We start from the raw sequence: 24,219 nt of genomic DNA on the forward strand, positions 1-24,219 counted from the left end.
CATATACAAAACAAAGTCAGAGTGGGCAGAGTGGAGAAAAGGAGGAAAGGCTGATATAGGGGCCATCCACCTAAACCAAGTGCGAGGTTTGATCAATCTAAGCACTGGGCTGATTTGGAAAGACTAAGTAAGGGCCAAAACATGGTGGCGGAGTCCAAGCCCAGAGCGTATCGATGCAACAGGACCCGGGTCTTAGAGAAACAACCTGATGTTTGGACAACTTCAATGCTGACGGATTGAAAAGACTGGATGGCAGGACCAGTGACAAGGGTCAGGCCAGTTCTGTTTTCTGTTCTGCAATATTTATTCTGTTCTTTACAACACTGAGGCTGAGGCTGTGGCCTGCTCTGGGCTTCGTGTCTGCGGGCTCTGTGATCTTTACTCTGCTTTATGCTGAGCTGAGGCTGTGGCCTGCTCTGCGCTTCGTGTCTGCGGGCTCTGTGATCTTTACCCTGCTATGTGCTGAGCTGAGGCTGTTACATTACTTCTATTTAAACATTCCGTGAGTTAACAATAAAGAATCATATTCTGAAAGAATTAAAGAACATTTATTAACAGAAGTAAACAAACACATCTTAACCCTGCCACATGCTGATACATTCTGCAATCAGGAACTGGCACGTCATTGCACATGATATCACCACATCTTCCCTTCCTTAAAAAGAAAAACAATTAGCAATGTTAATCAAAACAAATATATAATTCAACAAGTCTCTATCAGTTTCTCTGTGGGTTTACGAACATGAATAGTCCTTCTAAGTGGTACACACAGATCTTGTGTTTCCTTGTTATTATTTACATGTTTTGTCTCGTCTGCATCCTTTAACTAAATCTCTGAAGAATCACATCTTCTTTTCCTTAAAAAGAAAACAAATAACAACATTAACCAATAAACAAATCTATATTAGCTAACTGAAACTCTGAAGTTGGCTCATCGCTATCTGTGCCATGACTCTTCTTCTCCTTCTTCTTTTATGCTTTAAGCTTTTCTTTATGTATCTCAACTAAACTTTTTGGTAAACTTTCACATGTCTCCTGGTTAGAACCTGGAATTTCAGGTAAACAGTTCACTCTATCCTCCTCAGCAATCTGCTTCCATGTTTCGACTGTATCTTTCCTAACTCCTTCCATAGAACCATAGAACATTACAACACAGAAACAGCCCTTTTGGCCCTTCTTGGCTATGCCGAACCATTTTTCTGCCTAGTCCCACTGACCTGCACCTGGACCATATCCCTCCATACACCTCTCATCCATGTACTTGTCCAAGTTTTTCATAAATGTTAAAAGTGAGCCCACATTTACAACTTCATCTGGCAGCTCATTCCACACTCCCACCACTTTCTGTGTGAAGAAGCCCCCCCCATGTTCCCTTTAAACTTTTTCCCCTTCACCCTTAACCCATGTCCTCTGTTTTTTTTTCTCCCCTAGCCTCAGTGGAAAAAGCCTGCTTGCATTCACTCTATCTATACCTATCATAATTTTATATACCTCTATCAAATCTCCCCTCATTCTTCTACGCTCCAGGGAATAAAGTCTTAACCTATTCAATCTTTCTCTGTAACTCAGTTTCTCAAATCCCGGCAACATCCTTGTAAACGTTCTCTGCACTCTTTCAAACTTATTAATATCCTTCCTGTAATTTGGTGACCAAAGCTGCACACAATACTTCAAATTCAGCCTCACCAATGCCTTATACAACCTCACCATAACATTCCAACTCTTATACTCAGTACTTTGATATATAAAGGCCAATGTACCAAAAGCTCTCTTTATGACCCTATCTACCTGTGACGCCACTTTTAGTGAAGTTTGTATCTGTATTCCCAGATCCCTCTGTTCTACTGCACTCCTCAGTGCCCTACCATTTACCTTACATGTTCTACCTTGGTTTGTCCTTAGCAAGTGCAATACCTCACACATGTCTGTATCAAACTCCATCTGCCATTTTTCCAGCTGGTCCAAATCCCTCTGCAAGCTTTGAAAACCTTCCTCACTGTCCACTACACCTCCAATCTTTGTATCATCAGCAAATTTGCCGATCCAATTTACCACATTATCATCCAAATCATTGATATAGATGACAAATAACAATGCACCCAGCACTGATCCCTGTGGCACACCACTAGTCACAGGCCTCCACTCAGAGAAGCAATCCTCCACTACCACTCTCTGACTTCTCCCATTGAGCCAATGTCTAATCCAATTTACTACCTCACCATGTATACCTAGTGACTGAATCTTCTTAACTAACCTCCCATGTGGGACCTTGTCAAAAGCCTTACTGAAGTCCATGTAGACAACATCCTCTGCCTTCCCTTCATCCACTTTCCTGGTAACCTCCTCAAAAAGCTCTAATAGATTTGTTAAACATGACCTACCTCATACAAAGCCATGTTGACTCTCCCTAATAAGTCCCTGTCTATCCAAATACTTGTAGATCCTATCTGTTAGTACTCCTTCCAATAATTTACCTACTACCGACGTCAAACTTACCGGCCTATAATTTCCCAGATTACTTTTAGAGCCTTTTTTAAACAATGGAACAACATGAGCTATCCTCCAGTCCTCCGGCACCTCACCCATAGATACCGACATTTTAAATATATCTGCCAGGGCCCCTGCAATTTCAACACCAGTCTCCTTCAAGGTCCGACTCTGTCAGGTCCTGGGGATTTATCTACTCTGATTTGCCTCAAGATAGCAAGCACCTCCTCCTCTTCTATCTGTATAGGTTCCATGACCTCACTACTTGTTTGCCTTATTTCCATTGACTCCATGCCAGTTTCCTTAGTAAATACAGACACAACAAAACCATTTAAGATCGCCCCATTTCTTTTGGTTCCATACATAGCCGACCATTCTGATCTTCAAGAGGACCAATTTTATCCCTTACTATCTTTTGCTCTTAATATACCTGTAGAAGTTCCTTGGATTATCTTTCACCTTGACTGCTAAAGCAACCTCATGTCTTCTTTTAGCCCTTCTGATTTCTTATTTTTTTGCACTTTTTGTACTCCTCAAGCACCTTATTTGCTCCCTACTTCCTATACATGTCATACATCTCTCTCTTCTTTATCAGAGTTCCAATATCCCTTGAGAAGCAAGGTTCCTTATTCTTATTCACTTTTCTTTTAATCCTGACAGGAACATACAAACTCTGCACTCTCAAAATTTATCCTTTGAAGGCCTCCCAGTTACCAACGATATCCTTGCCAGAAAACAACCTGTCCCAATCTACGCTTTTTAGATCCTTTCTCATTTCTGCACATTTGGCCTTTTTCCAGTTTACAACCTTAACCCGAGGACCAAATCTATCTTTATCCATGATCAAGCTGAAACTAATGGCGTTATGATTACTGGAACCAAAGTGTTCCCCTACACACACTTCCATGACCTGTCCTAACTCGTTTCCTAATAGGAAATCTAATATTGCATCCTCTCTAGTTGGTACCTCTATATATTGATTTAGAAAACTTTCCTGAACACATTTTACAAACTCTAACCCGTCTAGACCTTTAACAGTATGGGAGTTCCAATCAATATGTGGAAAATTAAAATCCCCTACTATCACAACTTTGTTTCCTGCAGTTGTCTGCTATCTCCCTGCAGATTTGCTCCTCCAATTCTAGCTGACTATTGGGTGGTCTATAATACAACCCCATTAATGTGGTCATACCTTTCCTTTTCCTCAGCTCCACACATATGACATCAGTAGACAAGCCCTCTAATCTGTCCTGCCTGAGCACTGCTGTAACATTTTCTCTGACTAGCAATGCCACCACCCCCCACCCTTCATGCCTCTATCAAGTCTGAAACATCGGAACTCTGGAACATTAAGCTGCCAGTCCTGCCCCTCCTGTAGCCAAGTTTCACTAATAGCTATGTCGTAATTCCATGTGTCAATCCACACCCTCAGCTCGTCAGCCTTCCCCACAATACTCCTTGCATTGAAATAGACACACTTCAGAAGATTATTACCACCACACACAACCCTTCTAATTGTGACTTTGCATGAACTTTTAACATCATTTATTTTCATCCCCGCTCCACTATCTGCTCTGGCACTCTGGTTCCGATCCCTCTGCAGATCTAGTCCACTTCCATTTGAAATGAAATACAAATCTTCTTTTCTTCATCTAATTCATTCATTAACTGTGTAATCTCTTTTTTATGCAGAGACTTCATCATTTCAATAAAACTTATCAACTCCATTACTTGAGCTTTCACTTCTTGCTTATACTGTGCCCACTGTGTGTGTCCTTGCTCTAGACCGTGATGAAAATGAATCTCATATTCTCTCAGTGTCTCTTTCATTATTGCTTGTATTGAAGCAACCTCTTTCTGCCATTGCTTTTTCACATCACCAATTGCCTCCTGTTTGGTTGTCTCAGAAACTGTAGCTATTGCTTTTATATTCTCCATGTCATATTTTCATAAAGTGCATCTATTTAAAAATCCTGAAGTTCATCTTCAATCACAGCATTTATTTGTTTAATTTGATTTTCCTTCTTTCTACTTCCACAACAGCATGAAAAATGACTAATCACACCACAGTTATAACAGATTTTGCCATATGCAAAACACTGATCTGGACTCTGTTCCCACGCACAGCAATCACATGACTTTTTTTCCAAATGCCATCTTGCTCTCCGTCAATTTTGTTGATGTATTATTATATTTCTTGATATATTCACACTTTTTACAGCATTTAGATTGTAATTTTCAACAAAAAAGCTCTTCAGCCTGCGTCATTACAGTCTCAGAAACTTTGCAGAATGCAAAAGCTTGTTCAAAATTTAAATCTTGCTCACACAAAAGCTTTTCTCTCAAAGCATTATCTCAAATGCCACATGCCAGTCTATCTTTAATAAGAGAGTCTGTGAGCAAACCAAACTTGCACGTTCTACTACACTTTCTTAACTCACATACTGATCAATTGTTTCAGTGGCTTGCTGCACACACGTGAAGAATTTGTATTGCTCATACGTTAAATTACACTTAGGTATACAAAATACTTCAAATCTGTCCATTATCGACTTTAAATTGAAATTATCTCCATCTTTAAAGACAAAATTATTATATACCTCTACCGCCTCACTTCCACACATGGAGCAAAAGTGCCATTTTGACTCTCCGATTTTTTCTTCACAATTGATTGCCGATAAGTACAGTTCAAACTGTTGCTTGAATATCCTCCAATTCTCAGCTACATTCCCATGCAGTTGCAGTTTTTGTGGGGGTTGTAAACCTTCCAAATCACCGATTACCATTCAAACTTTTTTCTTTTTTTAATTATCTTCGATTCTCGATTCTCCTGTATTATTCTTCCAAAAGCACTTCTGACACCATGTTATGTTACTTCTATTTAAACATTCTGTGGGTTAACAATAAAGAATCATATTCTAGAAGAATTAAAGAACTTTTATTAATAGAAATAAACAAACCCATCTTAACCCCACCACATGCTGATACATTCTGCAATCAGGAACTGGCACGTCAGTGCACATGATATCACCACAGAGGCTGAGGCTAATGGCCTGCTCCGAGCTTCATGTCTGTTGACTCACTTTCATCCTGAATGCTATTTGCTTACTTTTATTGTTTGCACAATCTGTTTTTTTTTCGCTCTCTGCATATTGGGTGTTTAATGGTCTTTTTTTAATGGGTTCTTTTGGGTTTCTTGTCTTGTGGCTGTGAGGAGACGAATCTCAAGGTAATATAATGTGTACATACTTTGATCTTTGAACTTAATGCACCAGCTCTCTTTTATTGCCAGGTTTTGAGTTACTAGATCTGTTCCGGGTCTGTCTCCTTGAGTATGTTGGTAGTGCCATGTGACAGAGTGGACCACGTTTCTATAAAAAGATTAGATTAGATTAGATTCGATTCAATTTTATTGTCATTGTGCCGAGTACAGACTCAGAGGTTAATTCCTGGGATGTCCGGACTGTCTTACGCAGAGAGGTTAGAGAGACTGGGCTTGTACACACTGGAATTAAGGAGATTGAGAGGGGATCTGATTGCAACATATAAGATTATTAAGGGATTGGACAAGATAGAGGCAGGAAATATGTTCCAGATGCTGGGAGAGTCCAGTACCAGAGGGCATGGTTTGAGAATAAGGGTTAGGTCATTTAGGACAGAGTTAAGGAAAAACTTCTTCTCCCAGAGAGTTGTGGGGGTCTGGAATGCACTGCCTCGGAAGGTAGTGGAGGCCAATTCTCTGGATGCTTTCAAGAAGGAGCTAGATAGGTATCTTATGGATAGGGGAATCAAGGGATATGGGGACAAGGCAGGAACTGGGTATTGATAGTAGATGATCAGCCATGATCTCAGAATGGCTGTGCAGGCTCAAAGGGCCGAATGGTCTACTTCTGCACCTATTGTCTGTTGTCTATTGTCTACAGACACAAAGCCAAATGAAATGCAGTTAGCATCTAATGAGAAATGCAAAGAATAGTGTTATTTACAAAATAACTGTGAATAAAAAGTAAGTGCTACAGCACACAAATATAAAAGTACTGAAACAGTACAGTATGGGTGCAATACTGCTTAGTGCTGTGATGTGAGGTTCAGCAGGGTCACAGCCTCAGGGAATAAGCTCTTCCTGTGCCTGCTGGTGTGGGAGTGGAGGCTCCTGTAGCGCCTGCTGGATGGGAGGAGAGTAAAAAGTCCATGGTCAGGGTGAGATGCATCCTTGATAATGCTTTTCGCCCTGCCCAGGCAGCGTTTATGGTAGATGTTCTCAATGGTGGGCAATTGGGTGCCGATAATCCGCTGTACAGTTTTCACCACATGCTGGAGTGCTTTATAGTCCGATATGGGACAATTGCCATACCACACTGAGATGCAATTGGTGAGTATGCTCTCAATGGTACAGCGGTAAAAATCCGTCAATATCCTGAGAAAGAGGTGAGCTTTCTTGATGCTCCGCAAGAAATAAAGGTGCTGTTGTGCTTTTTTGATCAGGCTGGAAGAGTTCAGGGACCAGGTGAAATCCTCAGAAATATGGACAACAAGGAATTTGAACCTTGATACACGCTCCACTACAGCTCCTTTGATGTAGATGGGGATGTGAGTGTGGCTCCTAGCATGCCTGAAGTCCACAATAATCTCCTTGGTCTTCTGGATGTTAAGGGCCAGGTTGTTGTCGGCACACCACGTGGCCAGATGCTGGACCTCATCCCTGTAGGCCATCTCGTCATCCCCTCTGATCAGGCCAATCACCATGGTGTCATCTGCAAACTTGATTATGGATTATGGAATTCCATGTACAGGAACGCAGTCACAGGTGAAAAGGGAGTACAGAAGAGGGTTCAGCACACAGCCTTGAGGCACGCTGGTGTTCAGGGTGAGAGTGGAGGAGGAGAGGTTGTCTAACTTAACAGATTGGGGTCTGTTAGTCAGAAAGTCCAAGGCCCAATTGCAGAGGGATGAGCTGATACCAAGCTGGCGAAGTTTGCCAGTCAGCTTGGAGGGGGTCACAGTATTGAATGCCGAACTAAAGTCAATGAACAGCATTCTGACGTAAGAGTTGTGGCTGTCCAGGTGGGTCAGGGTAGAGTGAAGTGCTGTGGAGATGTCATCCTCTGTTGACCTGTTGGTGCGATAGGCAAATTGATGGGGGTCCAGGGTAGTGGGCAGACAGGATTTCAGATATGATAGAACCAGTCTCTCAAAGCACTTCGCAATAATGGGGGTCAGTGCAACTGGGCGAAAGTCATTCAGGCCCATGGCAGTGGAATGCTTCGGCATTGGCACGATGGTGGTGATCTTGAAGCTTGTGGGGACAACTGCCTGGGCCACGGCCAGAATGTGCAGTAGTTAGTCATACCAATACTAATAGCAATGCTACAAAGCTAGTTGTGCTACTGTTTCACAGCACAAGAACCAAGGTTCAATGCTGCCCTTAGGTACATAGAACATAGAACAGTACAGCACAGGAACAGGCCATTCAGCCCACAGTGTTGTGCTGAACCAGTTATAAAATAAATCAAAAATCCTGAAAAACTGATCCCTCCTACCTACTCAATGTCTGTATCCCTCCATCTTCCTCACATTCATCTGCCAATCTAAATATCTCTTAAAAGCCTCTAATGAATTCACCTCTACCATCATACCAGGCAGCACACTCCAGACATCCACGACTCTGAATAAAAACTTACCCCTCACATCCCCTTTGAAACACCCCCTCCCCCAACCCCCACGCAAGCTAGTTTGCATCTGAATCTTCTGCATCAGTCTCCCATGAGGGACTTTGTCAAATGCCTTACTAAAATCCATGTAGACAACATCCACTGCCCTCTCTCGTCACCTTGTCAAAAAACTCAGTCAAGTTGGTATAACACATCCTGGCTCACACAAAGCCATGCGGGCTATCCCTAATTAGACCATGGGTTTCCAAATGCTCATATATCCTATCTTTAAAAATTTTCTCCAGCAATTTCCCTGCAACTGACGTGAACCTCACCAGTCTAGAGTTCCCAGGATATTTTCTTGTTCCCTTCTTAAAAAGAGCTACAACATTAGCCATTCACTCCTCCAGTACCTCACCTGTGGCTAGAGAGGACATGAAAATACTGGTCAAGGCCCAAGCAATCTTGTCTTTTGCCTTCTTTATACTCCTCATGTGCTCCATTTGATCCTAACTTCCAAAGCTTTACATACTTTTCCTTTTTTCCTTGACTAAATTCATCACCTCTCTGGATATCCATGGTTCTCTAATCTTTAGATCCTTGAACTTCCTTCTAACAGGAACATACCTTTACTTTATTCTGTGCACTTGATCTTTAAGCACCCTCCACATTGTGGGCTTGCAAGATAAAAAGGTGTTCTGAATTAACTCTTAGTTAATGGGTACTTGTTGATATGGACTTTGCATGTTCTTCCTGTGGTCATGTGGTTTTCCTCTGAGTTTCTTCCTAAAGTTATGATGGCTGGTAGGTTAATTGGCCACAGCAAATTGCCCCTTATGTGTAAGTGAATTGGGTGGGGGGGAGGTCTGGTGATGAAAATGATGAGAGGCGCAACAGAACTAAAAGCAAAACCTGACCAAAGGGCTTGCTTCTGTAGTGCATTGTTCAATGGCTATAATATCTGTGGATTGGATTATTGAGTATGTTCTGTCTCCACTTGCCACAAGCCCAGCCTGCATTTTGTGAGACTGGGGTAGTGATGGTGCTACCAAGTAAGTCCGTGCTTGTCTATGAAGTCTACCACCTGAAATAGGTACGTTGCTTCAGAATAGCGTTCAATGTAGGGAAATGTAGGGGAGATCAGAAGGAGGTTTCCTAGTTTGTTTGTGAACAGAATTCAGTAGCACTCATCATCTGCACACTACCATGTTACCTACCATTGCCATTTGTATATTGTGTAGGCCTCCTTTAGTCTCGATTAGTTTCCAGGGCGCAAGACTAGGCAAGGTTTTTTTTAATGGAAGACCGGCAGTTGCCCAAGCTGCAAGTCTCCCCTCTCCACGCCACCAATGTTGTCCAAAGGAAGGGCATTAGGACCCATACAGCTTGGCACCAGTGTCGACGCAGAGCAATGTGTGGTTAAGTGCCTTGCTCAAGGACACACATGCAGCCTCAGCCAAGGCTCGAACTAGTGACCTTCAGATAACTAGAAGAATGCCTTAAACACTTGGTGACACACCAACACATCATCTGTACATTACTGTGTGGCCAACTTGGGTGCATCTGCCCTGGAATTCTAATGCAACACATAAAATGCTGGAAGAATTCAGTGGGTCAGGCAGCATCTATGGAGGGAAATGGGCAGTCAGTGTTTTGGGTCAAGATCCTAAAGGATTCTAATGGAAGATCTGGATGTTGGCTGACTCTGTAAGTGTGACTGTAACAAACACAAAATATGCCAGAGATATCCAGCAGGTCACTCTGCATCTGCAAAGGGTGAAACAGGGTTAATGCTCTAATAACTATTATTAGAATTGACTAAGAATACCAGCATTTTTATTGCTATTGATCGACTTGTCTGTGGGATAGTCCTGCCAATTCAACTTTCTCCCCAGATGTCTGTGAAGACTTTGCAAGGTTAATTCAATTGAGTGAGCTTTTGATGTGCCTGAATCCAATGATTGTTTAAAGTCAAGTGGCAGTCTGACTTTTTACTTCTCGGTAGTGGTGGTACAAATTCAATAACATAACCACTATTCTAATGTACTCAATGTGTTCAGTGTAGTTAAGAATGTTTCACTGCCAAAAATTTACTTTATAGATTTGGAATTTGCTTTATGTGGTCTGCCACAAATTTACGAGTTGCTTCACGTAATGTCCTTTGTGTATTTCAACTCACAGTTTCTCATTTTACATTCGCTGCAAGCTATGATTTTAAAACTCAGCTTTACAATTTGAGCAGAACCTATCAGAAATCAATGAGTTTCAGAATATAAATATTTTCTTGTTCTGATTAGTTGTTCTCCATATCATCTATAGTAAGTATACTGACTTCTAGGGGATATGTCTGAGGGAAGCACAGTATCATAGTAAGTTTTACAAGTTGTTAGGTTAGACCATAAGACCATAAGATATCAGAGCAGAATTTGGCCCATTGTGTCTGCTCCACCAATTCATTATGGCTGATCCAATTTTCCTCTCAGCCCCATTCTCCTGCTTTCTTCTCATATCTCTTCAGGCCCTGACCAATCAAGAATCTATAAACCTCTGTCTTAAATAGACATAAAGACTTGGCCTCCACAGCTGCCCGTGGCAAAGAATTCCACAGATTATATACTCTCTGGCTAAAGAAATTCCTCCTCATCTCTGTTCTAAAGGGACACCCCTCTATTCTGAGGCTGCACCCTCTAGTTTTAGACTCTCCCACCATAAGGCACATTCTCTTCATATCCACTCTATTAAGGCCGTTCACCATTCAATAGGTTACAATGAAGTCACCCCTCATTCTTCTGATTTCCAGTGAATACAGGCCCAAAGCCATCAAACACTTCTCATGTGACAAGCCACACAATCCTGGAATTATTTCTAAGATAAGGGGCTCAAACCTGTTCACAATGCTCCAAGTGAGGCCTCACCAGTGCTTTATAAAATTTCAACATTACATCCTTGCTTTTATATTCTAGTCTTCTTGAAATGAGTACTAACATCGCATTTGCCTTCCTCACCATAGACTCAACCTACAAATTAACCTTTACGGAATCCTGCACAAGGACTCCCAAGTCCCTTTGTGCCTCAGATTTTTGTTTTACTTTTCATTTAGAAAATAGTCTACCCTTTCATTCCTTCTACCAAAGTGCATGATCATACACTTCCTGACACTGTATTCCACCTACCACTTCTTTGCCCTTTCCCCTAATCTGTCTAACTCTCTACTTCCTTAAAACTACCTACCCCTCCACCTATCTTCATATCATCTGTAAACTTTGCAACAAAGCCATCAATTCCATCATCCAAATCTTTAACATATAACGTAAAAAGAATTGGTCCCAACACAGCTCCCTGTGGAAGGCCATTAGTAACCGGCAACCAGCCAGAAAAGGCTCCCTTTATTCCCACACTTTGCCTCCTGCCAATCAGCCAATGCTTTATTCATGCTACAATTTTTCTTGTAATACTGAGGACTCGTGTCTTGTTAAGCACCTTCATGTGTGTCACCTTGATAAAGGCCTTCTGAAAATCCAACTACACAACATCAACCGATTCTCCTTAGTCTGTCCTGCTTGTTATTTCCTCAAAGAATTTCAGCAGATTTTCCCTTGAGGAAACCATGCTGACTACAGCCTATTTTATCATGTGCCTCCAAGTACCCTGAGACTTCATCCTTAATAATCGGCACCAACATCTTCCCAATCACTGAGGTCAGACGAACTGACTTACAGTGTCCTTTCTTCTGCCTCTTGACCTTCTTGAAGAGTGGAGAGACATTTGCAATTTTCCAGTCTTCTGGAGCCATTCCAGAATCTAGTGATTCTTGAAAGATCATTACTAATGCCTTCACAATCTCTTCAGCCACCTCTTTCAGAACCCTGGAGTGTACACCATCTGGTCCATGTGATTTATCTACCTTTGGACCTTTCAGATTCCCAGGAACCTTCTCCCTAGTAATGGTAATTTCACACACTTCATGATCCCTGACACCTAGAACTACCACTATGACTTCCATTACTGGTGACTTCCACTATGGAGACTAATGAAAAATACTTATTTCATTCAACTGCTATTTCATTGTCCCCCATTACTACCTCTACAGAATAATTTTCCAGCAGTCTCCACTCTTGTCTCTCTTTTATACCTCATATATCTGAAGAAACTTTTGGTATCCTTGGGTACCAAGGTTAATTGGGTGTGATTAGGTAGCATGGGCTTATTGGGCTGCAAAGTGCCTGTTACCATGCTGTATCCTGAAATAAAAATCAAATTTAAAACTAAAAGCTAAAAACTAAAATTACCAATACTGTGGCCAACTCACAGGAAGCATTGACATTACCTCCAGTGGAGGATCGTTGAACCTCCATTCAGTACCTTATCTAACCTGTGGAAAGAATTTATATAGACTTTCATCACTCTGTAATCTTCTCTAACAACTGGTTTTCCATTAGCAAGTTCATTTCCACTAATGCCTTAACTTGACACTGAAAATTAGAAAATAGTCATACAAAGTTAAGACTATCTATCCATCTGCACCATAAAAGTATTCACCTGACTGACACAAAGCAAGAAATCCATCCTTTAGTTATTCTTGGTTGTGGGTGGCAAAACTCTTTCACTTATGTAGATTTACAATGTTTTTATAAATATTGTATTTATTAGTGATTGGATTTAATATGTATGTATTTTACTGCATCCAACTATTAGAAACAAACTACAGCCTCACCAATGTTCCCATGGTGTAATTAACAAATATTGTATAATATGTGCAAAATAACAGCTCTGGATTCCACTGCTTGTATTGTGAATGTATCTTTGCGTGTGATTATCAGGGTGTAATTAAAAACTTGAGGTGGTACACAAAGATTAGTTGATCAATTGTCGCTTCATGTTTCCCTGACTTTGCAATATTTTACTGTAAAAAGACATCATGTTAAGTTGTAAAATCCGGACGTAATCGGAGTTATGAATGCAAAGGCAAGGCCTCAGCTAACTGTAACTCTTGTATAAGGCACAAACAGAATAGGTTTGGAACCGTCCACGACTCTATTGCATTTAGGTCAAAATACAACTGTATTTTTTCCATGCAGTATCAGTGCATGATCATCAGTCTTCGATTGCCTTGAGAACCATGTAATTCAAAGGTTAATTTAGGTGACTTGTACTTGCAGCTTGGTTGTTATCAAATGCAAGGTTCTTTGTCATTGCCTCTCACTTTGTCTCATTCAGTGAAATCTGGCAGCGGTGGTGAGAACATCACCAGAGAGCTGCACCAGTGAGGTGCTGATTTCATGTGACTATCTCATGCAATAATAGATCAGGTAAAACGGACCACACAAACTAACACCCTGAAACAGTTCACAAGTTCACATTAAAATCAGTAGTTTGCTTTGTGAGAGATTAGGATTTGTGCTACTGCTGAGGTTTTTGCTCCTTGTGCCTTTATCCATCTGTAGCATTGCAGTTAGCATAAACCTATTGAAGTTCAGGGCGTTCTGCAGTTTGGAATTCAATTTCGGTGCAATCTGTAAGGAGTTTGTACAGTATGTTCTCCCCCTTATCTTCATGGGTTTCCTCTGGTGTTCCTGTATCTTCCCACACACCAAATACATACTGTACTAGTTCAGAGATTAGCTGGTCATTGTAAATTGTCCTGTCATTAGGCTAGTGTTAAGATCATAAGACCATAAGACATAGGAGCAGAACTAGGCCATTTGGCCCATTGAGTCTGCTCCACCATTCAATCATGATTGATCCTCTTTTCTCCCTCCTCAGCCCCACTCTCCGGCCTTCTCCTCCTAACCTTTGATACCGTATCCAATCAAGAACATATTAAGCTCTGCCTTAAGTACACCCAATGACCTGGCTTCCACAGTTGCCTGTGGTAATAATTTCCACAAATTCACCTCTCTCTGGCTAAAGAAATTTCTCTGCGTCACTGTATTAAATGGACACTCCTCTATCCTGAGGCTTTGCCCTCTGACCTAGACTCCCCCACCATGGGAAACATCCTTTCCACATCTACTCTGTCTAGGCCTTCCAACATTTGGAAGGTTTCAATGAGATCCCCCCCCCCCCCCCCATCCTTCTAAATTCCAGCAAGTACAGACCCAGAAACATCAAACGTTTCTCGTATGATAACGCTTTCATTTCCAGAATCATCCTGTGAAGCTTCTCTGAACCCTCTCCAAATCCAGTACATTTTTTCTTAGATAAGCTTCACAATATTCAAGGCGAGAGGCCCCACCAGTGCCTTATAAAGCCTCAGCATCACATCTCTACTCTTGTATTCTAGACCTCTTGAAATGAATGCTAACATTGCATTTGCCTTCCTCACCACCGACTCAACCTGCAAGTTGATTTTCAGCGTGCTCTGCACAAGGACTCCCAGGTCCCTTTGCATCTCAGATTTTTGGCTTTTTTCCCCATATCAAAAATAGTCTGCACATTTATTTCTACCACCAAAGCGCATGACTATGCATTTTCCAACATTGTATTTCATTTGCCATTTTCTTACCCATTCTCCAAATCTGTTAAGTCCTTCTGCAGCCTACCTGTTTCCTCAACACTACCTGCCCCTCCACTAATCTTCATATAATTTGCAAACTTGGCAGCAAAGCCATCTTTCCATCATCTAATTCATTAATATACAGCATAAAAAGAAGCGGTCTCAACACCGAACCCTGCAGACCACCACTTGTCACAGGCAGCCAACCTGAAAAGGATCCTTTTATTCCCACTCACTGCCTCCTACCAATCAGCCAACGCTCTAACCAGGCCAGTAACTTTACTCTAATACCATGGGCAAATAACTTGGTAAGCAGCCTCATGTGTGGCATGCTGTCAAAGGCCTTCTGAAAGTCCAAATATACAACATCCACTGCATCCCTTTTATCCATCCTACTTGTAATCTCCTCAAAGAATTCCAATGGGTTCATCAGGCAAGATTTTCTTTTAAGAAAACCACGCTAACTTCATCCTATATTGTCCTCTATCACCAAGTACTCCAGAACCTCATCCTTAAAAACTGACTCCAACATCTTCCCAACCACTGAGGTCAGGCTAACTGGTCTATAATTTTCTTTCTGCTGCCTTCTTCCTTTCTTAAAGAGTGGAATGACATTTGCAATTTTCCAGTCCAATAATTTTTGAAAGATCAATACTAATGCCTCCACAATCTCTATTGTTACCTCTTTCAGAACCTTAATGTACAGCTTATCTGGCCCAGGTGACTTATGTACCTTTAGGTCTTTCAACTTTTTGAGCACCTTCTGTCTTGTAATAGTAATTTCATTAACTTCACTTCCCTCACACCCTTCAACATCAGGCACACTGCTAGTATCTTCCACAGTGAAGACTAATGCCAAATACTCATTTAGTTCATCTGCCATCTCTTTGTCCCTCGTTACTATTTCTCAGTCTCATTTTCTAGTGGCTCTATATCCATTCTTACCTTTCTTTCATTTTTTACATACCTGTACTTTGAAAAGCTTTTACTATCTACTTTGTTATTGTTTGCTAGCTTGTTTTCATATTTCATCTTTTCCCTTCTAATGATTCTTTTAGTTGCTCTCTGTAGGTTTTTAAAAGCTTCCCAGTCCTCTGTGCTCCCACTATGTTTTGTTGTATGCCCTCTCTTTTGCTTTTAAATTAGCATTAACTTCCCTTGTCGGCCACGGTTGTACTATTTTGCCATTTGAGTATTTCCTTTTTTTTGGAATACATCTATCCTGCACCTTCCTCATTTATCTCAGAAAATCAAGCCATTGCAGCTCTGCTGTCATCTCTGTTAGCATCTCCTTCCAATTTATTTTGGCTAATTCCTGTAGCATACCATTGTAATTTCCTTTACTCCACTAAAATACTGCTACATCAGACTTTACTTTCTCTCTATCAGATTTCAAGTTGAACTCAGTCATATTGTGATCATTGCCTCCTCAGTGTTCTTTTTCCTTAAGCTCATTAATCACCTCTCATTCATTAACTAACACCCAATCCAGTATAGCTGATCCCCAGTTCAATGGCAAACTGCTCTAAAAAGCCAGCTCATAGACATTCAACAAAGTCACTCCTGAGATCCATTACCAACCTGATTTTCCCAATTGACCTGCATGTTGAAATCTCCCATGACCAGCATAACATTGCACTTTTGACACGCCTTTTCTATTTCCCATTGTAATCTGTAGTCCACATCCCAGCTACTGTTTGAAGGCCTGTATATAACTGCCATCAGGGTCCCTTTGCCCTTGCAGTTTCTTAACTCAGTCCACAAGGATTCAACGCCTTCTGATCCTACATCACAGCTTTCTAATGAATTGATGCCATTCTTTACCAGCAGAGTCACGTCACCTTACCGATCCCTACCTTCCAATCCCTCTGATACAACATGCAACCTTGGACATTCATCTCCCAACTACAACCATCCTTCAGCCATGATTAAGTGATGGCCACTACGTCATACCCAACAGTCTGTAATAGTGCAACAGGATCATCCACCTTATTTCATACTCCATGCATTGAGATATAACACTTTGAGAGCACTGTATTAGCTACCCTTTTTGATTCCGCATCCCTAATGCACTAATACTCACCCTGCTGGCTGCAGTTTTGTTCTATCATCTGCCTGCCCTTACTGACAGTCTGACTGCACGCTATCTTTGTTTTTTTACCATCTGTCCTATCCTGAATCCCTTCACTCTGGTTCCCACCCCCCTGGTTAAATAGGTGGGTTGTTGTGGCTCGTTGAGCCTATTCCAAGCTGTATCTCTAAATAAAGTAAATAGAGATACATTTTCCTAGTCCCAATAACAGCCACAACACATGAGAACTCTTAACAATGAAGGAAATAAATTGCATTCTAATCAATCAATTTGCTGGACTTTGACCAGCACTTATGAGGAGAAAGGAATTGTCGACGTTTCAGGTTGGAAACTTACTTCAGGACTCAACCTGAAATGTCAGTAATTCCTTTCACCTCACAGATTGTGGAGTCTGCAATCTCTTGTGTCTGCATTGTAATTGAAGTCAGGTTTATTGAAATATGCTTAAATGCAGAAGCACAATGAAAACCTTACTTGCAGCACCATCACAGACAACATTTACAAGAAAAAAAATCATAAATTAAAGTTCAAAGTTCAAAATTAATCATAGATTGCAATTTTTGTCAAGAAAGCTCAATTGAAACAAAAAAAGCAAAGTCTATTTAAGTGCAAGGTGGTCCAAGTGGTCATAAAGTAGCAAACGGTAGTGATGAGGATTTTGCCAGTTGGTTCAAGAACCAAATAGCTGAAATAAAGTAGCTGTTCTTGAAACTGGTGATATGTGGCTTCAAGTTTCCCTATCTCCTGCCAGATGGTAGCTGCAAAAAGATGGTAAGCCAAACCTCCTTAACATCCTCAGAAACTTGTATCTCTGGCACATTTTCCTTACGATTGCACTAATGTGCTCATCCTAGAATATGCCAACTGCTATGCTACACCAGGAATTTAAAGCTGCTGACTCTCTCTCCCCCAGTGTTGACTAGTGCATGTTCACCGTCTTTCCCTTTCTGAAGTCAACATCAGATCTTTAGTTCTGCTGACAGTGAGCGGGAGATTGTTGTTACGACACCACACAACCAACAACCTATCTGAGTCCAGTAAGCTGATCCAGTAGTATTGTCAGTATATTTGAAGATGACATTGCAGCTTTGCTTAGCCATAGAGTCATGTGTATAGCAGGTAGAGAAGTGGGCTAAGCCCACAGTCTTGAGATGCATCTGCATAGATGGTCAATGGGGCATTGATGTTGTTACTAATCCTCACTGACTGAGGTCTGCCAACTAGGAAGTCAAGTGTCCGGTTGCAGATGGATGTACAATGGTTCAACCTATCTATCTTAATCGATGTTTTTTATGACGATTACACTTAAAATTATGCAAAATCTATTTTGCATGAACAATCCCACCCTCTGATCATAATATCATAACAACCCACTGTCAACACCCAGAGCAATAGCACTTTTCATTCCCACTCTCCAAACTCTCTTCTGTATCCTCAACTTCGTTCCCACTTAGTGATCCTCAGTCTTCATTCTCAGCTTCCAAGACTCCATTTCCACACCCCAGTCCTCTCCCTCCATTGCCAGCCCCACAATCTTACATTCCTTCTCCAGTCACGTGCTCTCACTCCACGTTGACCTCAGTTGCAAAGCTTCCAGTTCTGGAAGCGTGTTTGTGCTTCCTGGCCATGACACACTTAAAGGCAAATTTGGCAATTTTCCTGTGTGCTTGCAGTATCAATGTGATTATTATTGTCTCCATGTGGCATTGGCATTAATGCAGATCCAAAGTCTATTTGCATACATTGCACAATTTACAATCATGGAGAAGAAAAATGTTCTAAAGATAATTGATCAAAGGTTGATTGATTTAATGTTTTGTTATTTTATTGAGATACAGTATGGAATAGGCCTTTCCAGTCTTTCAAGCTGTACTGCCTGTTTAACCCTAGCCTAATCATGGGATAATTTACAATGACCAATTAATCTACCAGTCAGTACGTCTTTGGTCTGTGGGAGGAAACCGAAGCACCCAGAGGAAACCCTCGCAGTGACCGGAAAAATGTGAAAATTCCTTACAGTCAGCAAGCGGAATTGAACCTGGATCGCCTGTATCATAAAGCATTGTGCTAACTACTACACTACCACTAGTGGTACCGATTGGTACCACTACCAATCTTTAATGGTAGAGTTGGAAGAATTTTTCAGAAAACTGACAATGAATAAGACTCACAAAATAATTAATTTTATAAGCAGAGAGATGACTTTCCTTATTTTATACAGCCACAGCTTTAAATATAAAGATGCAAAATTTTAGGCAATGGGCTCTTAATACTTTAATATTTAGGAAATTACCTCTTAGTTAGCTCAACAAACTAATGACAGCATATAAACCACAATTCAAAGTTCAAGGTTCAAAGTAAATTTTACTATCAAACTACATGTCTGTTTCCATATAAAGTACAACCCTGAAATTCATTTTCTTATGCGCGTACTCAACAAATCGAATAGTGACTACAACAGGATCAATGAAAGATCAACCAGAGTGCAGAGGAAACAAGCTATGCAAATACAAATATAATTAAATAGCAAGAAGTAAAGAGAAGAGAAGATGAAGAGTCCTTGAAAGTGAGTTCATTGGTCGTGGAAATATTTCAATGATGGGGCAACTGAATGTAGCTATCCCCTCTTGTTCATCAGCCTGATGGTTGAGGGTAGTAACTTTTCTTGAACCTGGTGGTGTGAGTCCTGAGGCTCTTTTACCTTCTATGTAATGGCACCGATGAGAAGAGAGCATGACCTAGGTGGTGGGAATTCCTTTCTTACAACTGCGATTCATGTAGATGTTCTCAGTGGCTGGGAGGACTTTGCCCATGATGTACTGGGCCAAATCCACCTCTTTTTGTAGGATTTTCCATTCAAATGCATTGGAGCTTACACACAGCACCAGGCTGTAATGCAGCCAGTCAATGTACTCTACACCACACATCTAAAGAAGTTTGTCTGTTTTAGATGTCATACCAAATCTCTACACACTCCTACGGAAGTAGAGATGCCGCTGGTCTTTCTACATATTTGCACTTACATGCTGGGCCTAGGTTAGGACCTCTGAAATATTAACACCTAGGAATTTAAAGTTGCTATCTCTCTCTATCTCTGATCCTTCGATGAGAACTGGCTCATGAACCTCTGATTTGCCTCTCCTGAAAACTATAAACAGTCCCTTGGTCTTGCTGATATTGAGTGAGAGGTTGTTGTTATGACACCACTCAGCCAGATTTTCAATCTCCCTCCTATGTGCGGATTCATCACCACCCTTTGACTCAGCCTATGACAGCGGTGTCATCAGCAAACCTGAATGTGATACCATACAGTCATAAATGTAAAGCAAGTAGAAGTGGGGCTAAGATCACAGCCTTGTGGTGCAACTGTGCTGATGGTGATTGTGGAAGAGATGTTGTCAATCCAAACTGGCTGGGTCTGCAAGTGAAGAAATCCAGGATCCAATTGCACAAGGAGCTATTGAGGCCAAGGTCTTGAAGCTTATTGATTAGTTTTCAGGGAATGATGGTATTGAATGCAGAGTTGTAGTCGATACAGTATCTGTGATAACTGAGCTCTCGTTATAACCATATAACAATTACATCACGGAAACAGGCCACCTCGGCCCTTCTAGTCCGTGCCAAACACTTACTCTCACCTAGTCCCACCGACCTGCACTCAGCCCATAACCCTCCATTCCTTTCCTATCCATATACCTGTTCAATTTTTTTTTAAATGACAATATCGAACCACTTCTATTGGAAGCTCGTTCCACACAGCTACCACACTCTGAATTAAGAAGTTCCCCCTTGTGTTACCCCTAAACTTTTGCCCCCTAACTCTCAACTCATGTCCTCTTGTTTGAATCTCCCCCACTCTCAATAGAAAAAGCCTATCCATAGTCATTCGTAAATAACTCATTTGAATTTCAATGAGTTCATGATATGAAACAATTTCAAAGATAATGACATTTTTAATTCTATTAGCTGGCAAATGACAAAACACCTCTGTTTTATTTGTGTACTAAGGAAATACCATACAGAGATTATTTTATCAGAGACGAAAGTCTGTATATTGACTTAGAACTTGCTGATGGCCTCTCACCTGCTGCTGAGATGCATGTAGCCATCCCTCTCCAACCCCCACACCAACCCTCACTCTCCACCCTTCACCCCAACCCTCTCCCTCCCCCCACACTCCAACCATTATAGCATAGAACTTGTTAAAAATACTAGTGTAAACACAATTAGTTTAAATAAGTATAACTTGACTTATTTTTATCATACTCCTTTAATTGTTTGACAGCTTCATTAATCCCAATATGTTTCTAACTTACAAACATTGCCATGGCTTTTTTGGGAAGGGTCAGAATCACACAACCCTCTGCCTACTATGTCCATCTTGACCACCCTTGACCCATCCTCACTAATTCTATTCCCCTACCACCAAATGCAGTGGATAATTAACCTATCAACCAAAGTGTGTTTGGAACATAGCGGGAAAGGAGAGCACCGAAGGGAAACCCACAAGTCAATGGGAGAATGTGCAGTTCCCTCAATCAGGATCAAACCCAGATCTCTAAAGGTGTGAAGCAGCAGCACTAACCATTATGCTACCATTCTGTCTCAAGTATTGTGGTATCAATCGGAATGGTGAAACACTCACCCTTGCAAACCACTCACAACCATAGAACCATAGAACACTACAGCACAGTACAGGCCCTTCAGCCCTCCATGTTGTGCCGACCCATATAATCCTTAAAAAAAAGTACTACACCCACACCACCCCATAACCCTCCATTTTTCTTTCATCCATGTGCCTGTCCAAGAGGCTCTTAAATACCCCTAATGTTTTAGCCTCCCTGGCAAGTCATTCCAGGCACTCACAACCCTCTGTGTAAAAAACTTACCCCTGATGTTTCCCCTAAACTTCCCTCCCTTAATTTTGTACATATGCCCTCTGGTGTTTGCTATTGGTGCCCTGGGAAACAGGTACTGACTATCCACCCTATCTATGACTCTCATAATCTTGTAGACCTCTATCAAGTCCCCTCTCATTCTTCTACACTCCAAAGAGAAAAGTCCCAGCTCTGCTAACCTTGCTTCATATGACTTGTTCTCCAAACCAGGCAACATCCTGGTAAATCTCCTCTGCACCCTTTCCATAGCTTCCACATCCTTCCTATAATGAGGTGACCAGAATTGAACACAATACTCTAAGTGCGGTCTTACCAGAGATTTGTAGAGTTGCAACATGACCGCTCTACCCTTGAACTCAATCCCCCTGTTAATGAAGCCTAGCATCCCATAGGCCTTCTTAACTACCCTAATAACCTGCGCAGCGACCTTGAGAGATGTATGGATTTGAACCCCAAGGTCCCTTTGTTCATCCACACTCTTAAGTAACTGACCATTAATCCTGTACTCAGTCTTCTGGTTTGTCCTTCCAAAATGCATCACTTCACACTCGTCTGGATTGAACTCCATCTGCCATTTTTCTGCCCAACTCTGCAGCCCGTCTATATCCTCTTGTAACCTGCAGCTTCATCCACAACTCCTCCAATCTTCGTGTCCACAAACTTACTCACTCATCCTTCCACCTCTACATCCACGTCATTTATAAAAATCACAAATAGCAGGGGTCCCAGGACAGATCCCTGTGGCACTCCACTAGTCACAACATGAGCCTTTCATCTAAAATGCTGACTTCATTCATTTATAACCCTGGCAGAATGAGGCTTCTGTTATAGCAATCCCTGAACGTCAGAGCCACTGTGTGGGCTGACTCTGAATTCTTGTGGATATGGACATCAAGCTCAATAAAATCAGCTAGTCTGATATAAAGACACCCTATTCACACAAGTCTGACTAATTATCTTGGCAGTTGATTTACTTGATAAAAATTGCCTACAGATACCAACAGATCAAATGGCATGTGGGCTGTCGGATTTCACCAAGTCTTCAATCTCTGTCAATAGCAGACAGCTCAAAAGCAAACATAATATTTTTAATGAATGATATAATAAGCACTTTTGACAATGGTAAGAAAGAGGATAATGTTGGCAAAAGTGAGCCTTCCAACATAGACTTACACATACACATTTAAAGAATTTGCTTTATTGATTAATGTCATACAAGTCATAGACTCAGATGTTTGACGTTCATTTCAGAGATCTTTCAGTCCACCATGTCTGTACTGAGGTCATGCATGAGGTCATTCTTCCTCGGTCATTTGGCTCTGTTAGGGTTAGGGTTAGGGTTAGAATCAACCTGTAGCCGGGGAAATTATGACTGTTAGACTGTTTGAGGTAACTTTTTTTTTATCCTTTCTATAATTTGTATCTCTGTACACTTCTAATGTTACTGTGACACAGTAATTTCTTTTGGGATCTATAAAGTATTGATCTATCTATCTAGTCAAATTAATTGGATCTGCCCATATCCTCCAGTCCCTGACTGTAATTTGTCTGACTAAATGCCTCTTAAACACTCCTATCATACTTGCTTTTGACCACATACCCTGACAGTGTACTTCAGGCACTAGTCACTTTATGCATAAGAAAGGCTTGTAAATCTTCTTTAAACTTTCACCCTCACTTTAAACCATCCTATGTCATATTCCATATTTGTCATTTACACCCTTATCATAACTCCCATAATTGTGAAGTTCAGGTCACACCTCAGCCTCTAATGTTCCAGAGAAAACAATCTTAGTTTGTCAATCTCTCCTGACTCTTTAATCCAGTCAACATCTTGTGACAATCAGAAGTGCATACAATACTTATGGAAGGGAATAAACAGTCAATATTTCAGTCCAAGACCCTTCATCAGGGCAGGTCCATATGAAGGGTTTTGGCCCAAAACATCAATTGTTTATTCCCCTACATAGATGCTGCCTGACTTGCTGAGTTCTTCCAGCATTTTTGAGTGTGTTGCTCAACATGAACAGCATCTGTAAAATTTCTTGTGTTTTTGTACACAATACTCCGTATGTGTTCTAACCAAAGTTTTATACAATTGCAGCATATCCTCTCAACTGAAATGCTTAATGGCCTGATTGATGAAGTCAAGCATGCCACATGCTTTCTTTACCACTCTTTGTAGTTGTGTTGCCATTTTCAGAGAGGAATGCACCCCAAGAGCACTGTGTATATCAAAGCTCCTAAGGGTTGTATCATTTACTGCATACTCTTGCATTTGTCCTTCCGAAGTACAATATCTTATCTTTATCCAGATGAAAATCCATTTGCCAGTTCTCTGCCCAAATTTCCAACTGATCTATGTCCTGTTGTATCTTTGACAACTATACACACACACACACACACACACACACACACACACACACACACACACACACACACACACACACACACACACACACACACACACACACACACACACACACACACACACACACACACACACACACACACACACACACACACACACACACACACACAGTTACCATGTTCTTCTTGGACACCAGTATTATTAAAGCAGGCCTCCAAAGCAAG

General features: G+C 41.2%; 1 long non-coding RNA gene across 1 annotated transcript; it reads right to left on the reverse strand.

Moving 5' to 3' along the window:
• Positions 1-752: 752 nt before the first annotated feature.
• Positions 753-22,201, reverse strand: LOC140713953 (uncharacterized). Its single transcript, XR_012095778.1, has 3 exons — positions 22,117-22,201; positions 5,088-5,377; positions 753-857 (listed from the first exon to the last, which is right to left on the reverse strand). It is a non-coding gene; the product is annotated as an uncharacterized lncRNA (long non-coding RNA).
• Positions 22,202-24,219: the final 2,018 nt, after the last annotated feature.

The sequence above is a fragment of the Hemitrygon akajei genome, chromosome 20, assembly GCF_048418815.1.
Source record: "Hemitrygon akajei chromosome 20, sHemAka1.3, whole genome shotgun sequence".
In the NCBI taxonomy this organism is placed as follows: Eukaryota; Metazoa; Chordata; class Chondrichthyes; order Myliobatiformes; family Dasyatidae; genus Hemitrygon; species Hemitrygon akajei.